The sequence below is a fragment of the Nerophis ophidion genome, linkage group LG21 (genome assembly GCF_033978795.1).
Source record: "Nerophis ophidion isolate RoL-2023_Sa linkage group LG21, RoL_Noph_v1.0, whole genome shotgun sequence".
Taxonomy (NCBI): domain Eukaryota; kingdom Metazoa; phylum Chordata; class Actinopteri; order Syngnathiformes; family Syngnathidae; genus Nerophis; species Nerophis ophidion.
The window spans coordinates 36,212,331-36,222,330 of NC_084631.1; the positions used below are offsets into that span (position 1 = coordinate 36,212,331).

The window sequence follows — 10,000 nt, forward strand, 5'->3', positions numbered from 1 at the left end:
GCTCTCGCTGATTTGTCACTCAGTGTTAGTGCGCCACTTTTGCCCCAAGCGGTCGCTGAGGGAAAGTGGGTGTGGGTCTTGTTGATTATGACACCTGTTGAAGGAAGGAAGGATGCTGGAGGTGAAGATGTGATGAGAAGTTAACACTCGCAGTCGTGACAAACGTACAAACTGACAGTAGCCAGCGACTTTTAGGGGTAGGTTACGTTGTTTTACATGATATTTATACTTTTAAGTAGGATGAAATTGTGATTGCCAACTGCATGCTCTCGTCCAGGTGTGCCCACTTGTTCAGCAGGTGAGCTACTTTCCAAATGACCAATTATACATATATATTTGTATTTATATTTATTTGTATATATATTTATATTTATTTGTATATATGTATATATATGTATGTGTATTTACATATATATGTATATAAAAAAATATATTTAAATACAGTGGGGCAAAAAAGTATTTAGTCAGCCACCGATTGTGCAAGTTCTCCCACTTAAAATGATGACAGAGGTCTGTCATTTTCGTCATAGGTACACTTCAACTGTGAGAGACAGAATGTGAAAAAAAATCCAGGAATTCACATTGTAGGAATTTTAAAGCATTTATTTATAAATGATGGTAGAAAATAAGTATTTGGTCAACCATTCAAAGCTCTCACTGATGGAAGGAGGTTTTGGCTCAAAATCTCACGATGCATGGCCACATTCATTATTTCCTTAACACGGATCAATCGTCCTGTCCCCTTAGCAGAAAAACAGCCTCAAAGCATGATGTTTCCACCCCCATGCTTCACAGTAGGTATGGTGTTCTTGGGATGCAACTCAGTATTCTTCTTCCTCCAAACACGACGAGTTGAGTTTATACCAAAAAGTTCTATTTTGGTTTCATCTGACCACATGACATTCTCCCAATCCTCTGCTGTATCATCCATATATCCATTTTGGTATAAACTCAACTCGTCGTGTTTGGAGGAAGAAGAATACTGAGTTGCATCCCAAGAACACCAAACCTACTGTGAATCATGGGGGTGGAAACATCATGCTTTGGGGCTGTTTTTCTGCTAAGGGGACAGGACGATTGATCCGTGTTAAGGAAAGAATGAATGGGGCCATGTATCGTGAGATTTTGAGCCAAAACTTCCTTCCATCAGTGAGAGCTTTGAATGGTTGACCAAATACTTATTTTTCACCATAATTTACAAATAAATTCTTTAAAATTCCTACAATCTGAATTCCTGGATTTTTTTTTTCAGATTCTGTCTCTCACAGTTGAAGTGTACCTATGATGAAAATGACAGACCTCTGTCATCATTTTAAGTTGGAGAACTTGCACAATCGGTGGCTGACTAAATACTTTTTTGCCCCACTGTATATACACACATATATACATGTGTGTGTATATATATATATATATATATATATATATATATATATATATATATATATATATATATATATTGCGATGAAGTGGGGACTTGTCCAGGGTGTACCCTGCCTTCTGCCCAAATGCAGCTGAGATAGGCTCCAGCGACCCCCCATGACCCTGAACGGGACAAGCGGTAGAAAATGGATGGATTGATATATGTATATATATATATAAATGATAAATAAATGGGTTATAATTGTATAGCGCTGTTCTACCTTCAAGGTACTCAAAGCGCTTTGACACTACTTCCACATTTACCCATTCACACACACATTCACACACTGATGGAGGGAGCTGCCATGCAAGGCCCTAACCAGCACCCATCAGGAGCAAGGGTGAAGTGTCTTGCTCAGGACACAACGGACGTGACGAGGTTGGTACTAGGTGGGGATTGAACCAGGGACCTTCAGGTTGCGCACAGCCACTCTTTCACCGTGCCACACCGTCCCATATATATATATATATATATATATATATATATATATATATATATATATATATATATATATACATATATATATATATATATCTCATGAAGACAATCACAAGTTGGTGTGATTGGGATGACTTGCATTGATCGGAATCAGACATTAGTGATGACAACCTCCACTTTTTCAAACGGAGGAGAAAAAAAGTCCTCCTTTCTGTCCAATTCCGCATGAAATGGCTCGCTTTTTGCCATCTTGTTTGTCCAGCTTCCATACTCCTTTGTATGCTTTTGCCAGCTTGCGCACGTTCGCTTTCTGAGACTCTTATTTTGTTAGCGCAGGCAGAATGGAGCAGCGCTTTTATTGTGAAGACAGGAAATGTGCGGTCAGTCTTAATGTAGTGTTGTTTTCCTTCAGAAACTATTAGGAACCGTAATGATTGCAGTTTGTTCCACAGGCGCTCAATATATGTTGTTCAACAATTTAGGTCATCTAACGTTACACATTCACTAAGATGGATCTCTCTATCTTTTTCTTTCTCTCAGAAACTGCTCCCTGAGGGCTGGGAATGAGAAAAACTACGGATGTCGGACATTTTGCAAGTTTTTACTCAAGGCACAAGCGGGACTTTGCAGCGACCAATCAGATGAGCACCTTTGAGCGCGGGGGCGTGGTCATCCCTCCTCTGCACCAGTGTTCCTAAACTCGCCCCCCCAGCGGCCAAGTAGACTCACCGACAAGGTAAATTGGATTTTATTATTCTTTTTTGACTTCATAATTACACATCATGCCTAATTATGTTTAGTATAGCTTTATATTGTGTTGAAGTTGAATTTGAGTTTATTTGGAACATACAAGCATACCACATGCGTGCATACAACATGATACATCACACGTGCATGCATACAACATGATACATCACACGTGCATGCATACAACATGATACATCACACGTGCATGCATACAACATGATACATCACATGTGCATGCATACAACATGATACATCACACGTGCATGCATACAACATGATACATCACATGTGCATGCATACAACATGATACATCACACGTGCATGCATACAACATGATACATCACATGTGCATGCATACAACATGATACATCACACGTGCATGCATACAACATGATACATCACACGTGCATGCATACAACATGATACATCACACGTGCATGCATACAACATGATACATCACATGTGCATGCATACAACATGATGCATCACACGTGCATGCATACCACATGATGCATCACACGTGCATGCATACAACATGATACATCACACGTGCATGCATACAACATGATACATCACATGTGCATGCATACAACATGATACATCACACGTGCATGCATACAACATGATACATCACACGTGCATGCATACCACATGATGCATCACACGTGCATGCATACAACATGATACATCACACGTGCATGCATACATGATGCATCACACGTACATTCATACAACATGATGCATTACACATGCATGCATACAACATGATGCATCACACGTGCATGCATACAACATGATACATCACACGTGCATGCATACATGATGCATCACACGTACATTCATACAACATGATGCATCACACGTGCATGCATACCACATGATGCATTACACATGCATGCATACAACATGATGCATCACACGTGCATGCATACAACATGATGCATCGCACATACAACATGATACATCACACATGCATGCATACAACATGATACATCACACGTGCATGCATACAACATGATGCATCACACGTACATGCATACAACATGATACATCACACGTGCAATCATACCACATGATGCATTACACATGCATGCATACAACATGATGCATCACACATGCATGCATACAACATGATACATCACGCATGCATACAACATGATACATCACACGTGCATGCATACATGATACATCACACATGCATGCATACAACATGATACATCACACGTGCATGCATACAACATGATGCATCACACATGCATGCATACATGATACATCACACATGCATGCATACAACATGATACATCACACGTGCATGCATACAACATGATGCATCACACGTACATGCATACAACATGATACATCACACGTGCATGCATACCACATGATGCATTACACATGCATGCATACAACATGATACATCACACGTGCATGCATACAACATGATGCATCGCACATACAACATGATACATCACACATGCATGCATACAACATGATACATCACACATGCATGCATACATGATACATCACACATGCATGCATACAACATGATACATCACACGTGCATGCATACAACATGATGCATCACACATGCATGCATACATGATACATCACACATGCATGCATACAACATGATGCACCACACATGCATGCATACAACATGATGCATCACACATGCATGCATACAACATGATGCATCACACATGCATGCATACAACATGATGCATCACACGTGCATGCATACAACATGATAGATCACATGTGCATGCATACAACATGATAGATCACATGTGCATGCATACAACATGATGCATCACACATGCATGCATACAACATGATGCATCACACATGCATGCATACAACATGATGCATCACACGTGCATGCATACAACATGATAGATCACATGTGCATGCATACAACATGATAGATCACATGTGCATGCATACAACATGATGCATCACACATGCATGCATACAACATGATGCATCACACGTGCATGCATACAACATGATAGATCACATGTGCATGCATACAACATGAAACATCACACGTGCATGCATACAACATGATACATCACACGTGCATGCATACAACATGATGCATCACAATTTCCAGTTTCTCTTTTGAACATGTTGGAAATGAAGTAGGAAGAAGGAGATCTTATTTAATCCTACCCCTTTTACACAACAGTTGCTAAAACTTGTGTTCACTTCCTGTTCTCACTTCATTCAGAATATACTCATCAGTAATCACAGTAAAAATAAATAAATAATAATTGGTGAAGTAAGTTATATTTCATATGGTGAGATAAGTACGATTATTTTGAAGAAATGAACGGATGGATGGGTTAAATAAATTGGGAATGTTTATCATGGTTCTTCCTCTTTGTACTTTGTAAACACTTGAAGTTTGAAGAGTTTCTTGAAGTGGATCATGTTAGTACATTGTTTGATTGCTTTGCTTAATCCATTCCATCATTTAATTCCACATACTGATATGCTGAAGGTCTTAAGTGTTGTACGTGCGTACAAATGTTTTAAACTACATTTTTCTCTAAGATTTATTTCTCCTCTTTAGTTGAGAAGTATTGATGTCCATTCTTGACTGGCAGGTTATAGTTTGCTTTGTGTATCATTTTAGCTGTTTGCAAATTCACCCTGCCGTGGATATTCAGTATTTTTGATTGAATAAATAGTGTTTGTATGTTCTCTATATCCAACATGATGTATTATTACAATTGGTATTTTTTTTAACACCGTTAATGAATGAAATGTACTTTTGTACTTATTTCCACATATTTCTACACAATACTCGGATATGAAACACTAGTGCGCAGTCGAGAATATGAAGTCATTTTTGGTCTAGAAGATGTTTTGCTTGATTCATTATTGACGTGTTTCTTGCTACTTTATGTTTATTTTTTACATGAGATTTCCAGTTCAATTTATCTGTCAGCAAATGGAAGTGAAGATGTGACGTTCGCAAACGATTCGAGACTTTAACAGCTATTTTAAGTGAACGATTGGAACCGATTCCCTTGGCATGGGTTCAGTTTGTCATGTACATGCAACATAAAGCACAGTGACACCAAATACAGCATCTGTATGAACGTTTGTTCTGTTAAAAAAAAAAAGTGCGTGTATATATGTTTATAGTATGTATGTGTGTGTGTATATATATATATATATATATATATATATATATATATATATATATATATATATATATATATATATATATATATATATATATATATATATATATATATATATATATATATATATATATATATACATATACACTGTGTGTATATATCTGTATGTATGCATGTATAATATATGTATGTGTGTATGTATATGTATGTGTGTGTGTGTGTGTATATGTATGTATATATGTATATACTGTACGTGTGTATGTATGTGTGTGTCTGTGTGTATATATATATATATATATATCATTATGTATGTATATATGTGTGTATGTATGTATGTATATGTATGTGTATATATATATATATATATATATACACTGTGTATATATATATATCTGTATGTATGCATGTATAATATACATATATGTATGTGTATATGTATGTGTGTGTGTATATGTATGTATACATGTATGGATGTGTATACATGTATGTATGTGTATGTATATATGTATATACTGTACGTGTGTATGTATATATGTATGTGTGTGTGTGTGTCTGTATATATATATCATTATCTATGTATGTATACATATACGTATGTATATGTGTATATATATGTATGTCTGTGTATGTATGTGTATATATATATATATATATATATATATATATATATATCTGTATGTATGCATGTATGTATACATATACGTATGTATATGTGTATATATATGTATGTCTGTGTATGTATGTGTATATATATATATATATATATATATATATCTGTATGTATGCATGTATAATATACATATATGTATGTGTATATGTATGTATACATGTATGGATGTGTATATATGTATACTTGTATGTATGTGTATGTATATATTTATATACTGTACGTGTATGTATATATGTATGTGTGTGTGTGTGTCTGTATATATATCATTATCTATATATGTATACATATACGTATGTATATATGTGTATGTATATATATATGTATGTCTGTGTATGTATGTATGTATGTATATATATACATATATATATATATATATATATATATATGTATGTATGTATGTATATATATACATACATATATATATATATACATACATATATATATATGTGTGTATGTATATATACACAATCACGTGTGTGTGTGTATATATATATGTATATATATATAATATAACGAATATGAACAAGTACTTAAATGAGTGATATGTGCAAGGCTACTAGGTAATAGTGCAGTGGTGGATAGAGCAATGCAAAAAGATGATGACGTGAGCATGAGTTATTGCATTCACAGTGACAGATTAGTTCCGGAGTTATTTCATCAGATAAATAGTCTGAAGGGGAAAAAACTGTTCTTGTGACAACTTGTTTTGGCCTCCTGTGATTTGTAACGCCTGGCGTAGGGGAGGACGACATTTAACAGCTGCAATCTTTCTCCTGCATCTGCTTTTACTGAATCTTACAGCCTTATTCCACAGTTATGCTTGTTCTCAAAATTCTGCACACAATGCCACATAATGACAGTGAAAATGTAGATTTTTTTTTTTGCAAATGTATTCAAAAATAAAAAACAAAAAAGTAATACGAACATGAGTATTGCATTTAAAGTTGTACAATCATATAACGTGTCCTTATTCTGTCATGTAGACTTCTCACTGTGTGTGCGTGTGTGTGTGTATGTGTGTATTAATGTGTGTTACTCAATTGTTCCACATAGTCATAACAGGAGGAAGGACTCTTTCCTCTCCTTTCCCTTCAATACTGCTGCAGACAATCAAAGAACAGGAAGTTGCTGCATTGATTGTGTTTATTTGTCCTTGTGTGTGTGTGTGTATGTGTATGTGTGTTCTTGTATTTCAACCCTTCTTGAGACATGAAGAAGGAAAAGTAACTTCCATTTGAGGAGGTGTGAACAAGTGATGACAAAAATTGTGGTCCCAATAACATTGCATTTAATAGAGAGCCGAATACTAGGGTCCGTGAACATTGCTCCAAAGTCAGGATGTTTTTGGTGATTTAAAGGCCTACTGAAAGCCACTACTACCGACCACGCAGTCTGATAGTTTATATATCAATGATGAAATATTAACATTGCAACACATGCCAATAAGGCCGGTTTAGTTTACTAAATTGCAATTTTTAAATTTCGCGCGGAAGTATCATGCTAAAACGTTGTGGTATGAGGATGCGTGACGTCACGCATTGTAGAGGATATTTTGTTCCAGCACCGTTCACAGCTATAAGTCGTCTGTTTTCATAGCATAATTCCACAGTATTCTGGCCGTCTGTGTTGTTGAATCTTTTGCAATTTGTTCAATGAATAATGGAGACGTCAAAGAAGAAAGCTGTAGGTGGGAAGCGGTGTATTGCGGCCGCCTTTAGCAACACAAACACAGCCGGTGTTTCATTGTTTACATTCCCGAAAGATGACGAAGAAGCTTTACTATGGAACAGAGCGGTCAAGCGAACACGGTTGGATTGGACCACACACACAAAGTATAGTGTATTATGCAGCGAAAATTTCGAAAGATCGTGTTTCAAAGAGGGTCCCTTGCGAAGGGCAGAAATGGGCATCGCCACCACCTGTCAACTGGTGCTGAAGAAAGGTGCGAGGCCGACCTTCAGGTTGTGCAGGTACTACCATATAATCTCACTAAAACACTAGTAACACAATAAGCCGATAAGGGATTTTCCAGAATTATCCTAGTAAATTTGTCTAACAACATATAAATTCCTCCCACTGTATAGTCTTTCTATTTTTTTTTTTGCTAGTCCTTCACTCTCACTTTCCTCATCCACGAATCTTTAATCCTTGCTCAAATTAATGGGGTTAATCGTCGCTTCCTCGGTCCGAATTGCTCTAGCTGCTGGTGGCCATGATTGTAAACAATGTTCAGATGTGAGGAGCTCCACAACCCGTGACGTCACGCGCACATCGTCTGCTACTTCCGGTAAAGGCAAGGCTTTTTTATCAGCACCAAAAGTTGCGAACTTTATCTTCGATGTTCTCTATGTGCATAGTATGTACTGTATTTCCTTGAATTTCCGCCGGGGCGCTAAATAATTTAAAACATCTTCTCACTCCGGCGTTTACCAAAGGCATGCGGTAAATTTAGGCATGCGCTTAAAAGTTTGAGTGTGGTGTAATGATCTCACCATGAAAAGCACATTTAATAAAAAAAAACGTTTTTATGACCTTTACTTATAAATGAAGTCCATGCGCAGCTCCTTCTGATCAAAAGCATCGATAACTTGTTTATAGAAGTCTTCCTTATCTTTCTTCAGTTTTAAAAGTCTCTCCGTCTCGATGGAGATCTTCCTTTATTACCTCCTGCTCCGATTGAAAGTCCAGTTTAGAAAACTGTTTTATTTTAGATATGTAATCCTCCATGTTAAAAGTGCAAGCGAGAAGGAAAAAAATAAACGATCGCTGCTCACTCTTGCTGCTTGTTGTCACTTCTTCTGCAGCCGAGTAGTCGCAAGAAGGATCACTAGCGCCCTCTACCACCAGGAGGCGGCAGTCATTTAATGACTCATATTTGACACACGCAGCTACGGTATCTTAATAAAACATAGCTGCTTACTGTTCTTTTTAGCATATTCAATAGCTTGGACCTTAAATCCTACTGAATAGCTCTTAATCTTTTTACCTTTACGCGATTTTCAAATGATTGAAATCAGCCTCCTCCATTTTGAAAATGATGACAGGTGAAGTGTCACTCGTGACGTGACGAGTTTGACCCGGTGGAAATTTTAGGCATCTGCTAATTATTTGGGGAAACGAGTTTGACCCGGCAGTAATTCTAGGCAGGCGCATACGATATACCCGGCGGCAATTCAAGGAAATAGAGTATGTATATATATTATTAAAGTTATAAATACTAATGTTTATATATCTAGAAAGGCTCGTCCTAGAGAGGTCGGTGTGTTTTTCAGGTCTCAAGAAGGTCAGAAATACAAGTGTGCGTGCGTGCGTGCGTGCGTGCGTGTGTGTGTGTGCGTGTGTGTGTGTGTGTGTGCGCATACTGTTTCTCCATCTTCTGTCCCTTTCACTTGGATGTGTGTGCACACGTGTTTTTTGTTTGCGTGTGTGTAATGTGAAGAGACAGCTCAATCTGCTCCGTCTAATGGCGAGGATACTGCGGCCCCCAGGAAAAAAAAAAAGACACATCCTATTTCCTGTGACACGGCCGTAACTTCCTGTTGGCCACTTTTCATGGACGCTGACAGCCGACCA

At 37.2% G+C, this 10,000-nt stretch overlaps 1 long non-coding RNA gene across 1 annotated transcript in view; it reads left to right on the forward strand.

Moving 5' to 3' along the window:
* Positions 1–10,000, forward strand: part of LOC133540058 (uncharacterized) — a 567,296-nt gene that overhangs the window by 25 nt on the left and 557,271 nt on the right. Inside the window, exons 1-2 of the long non-coding RNA XR_009803535.1 lie at positions 1–298; positions 2,399–2,594. The exon at positions 1–298 is cut by the window's left edge and continues 25 nt beyond it. This is a non-coding gene — a long non-coding RNA (uncharacterized LOC133540058). The remainder of the gene's footprint in view (positions 299–2,398; positions 2,595–10,000) is intronic.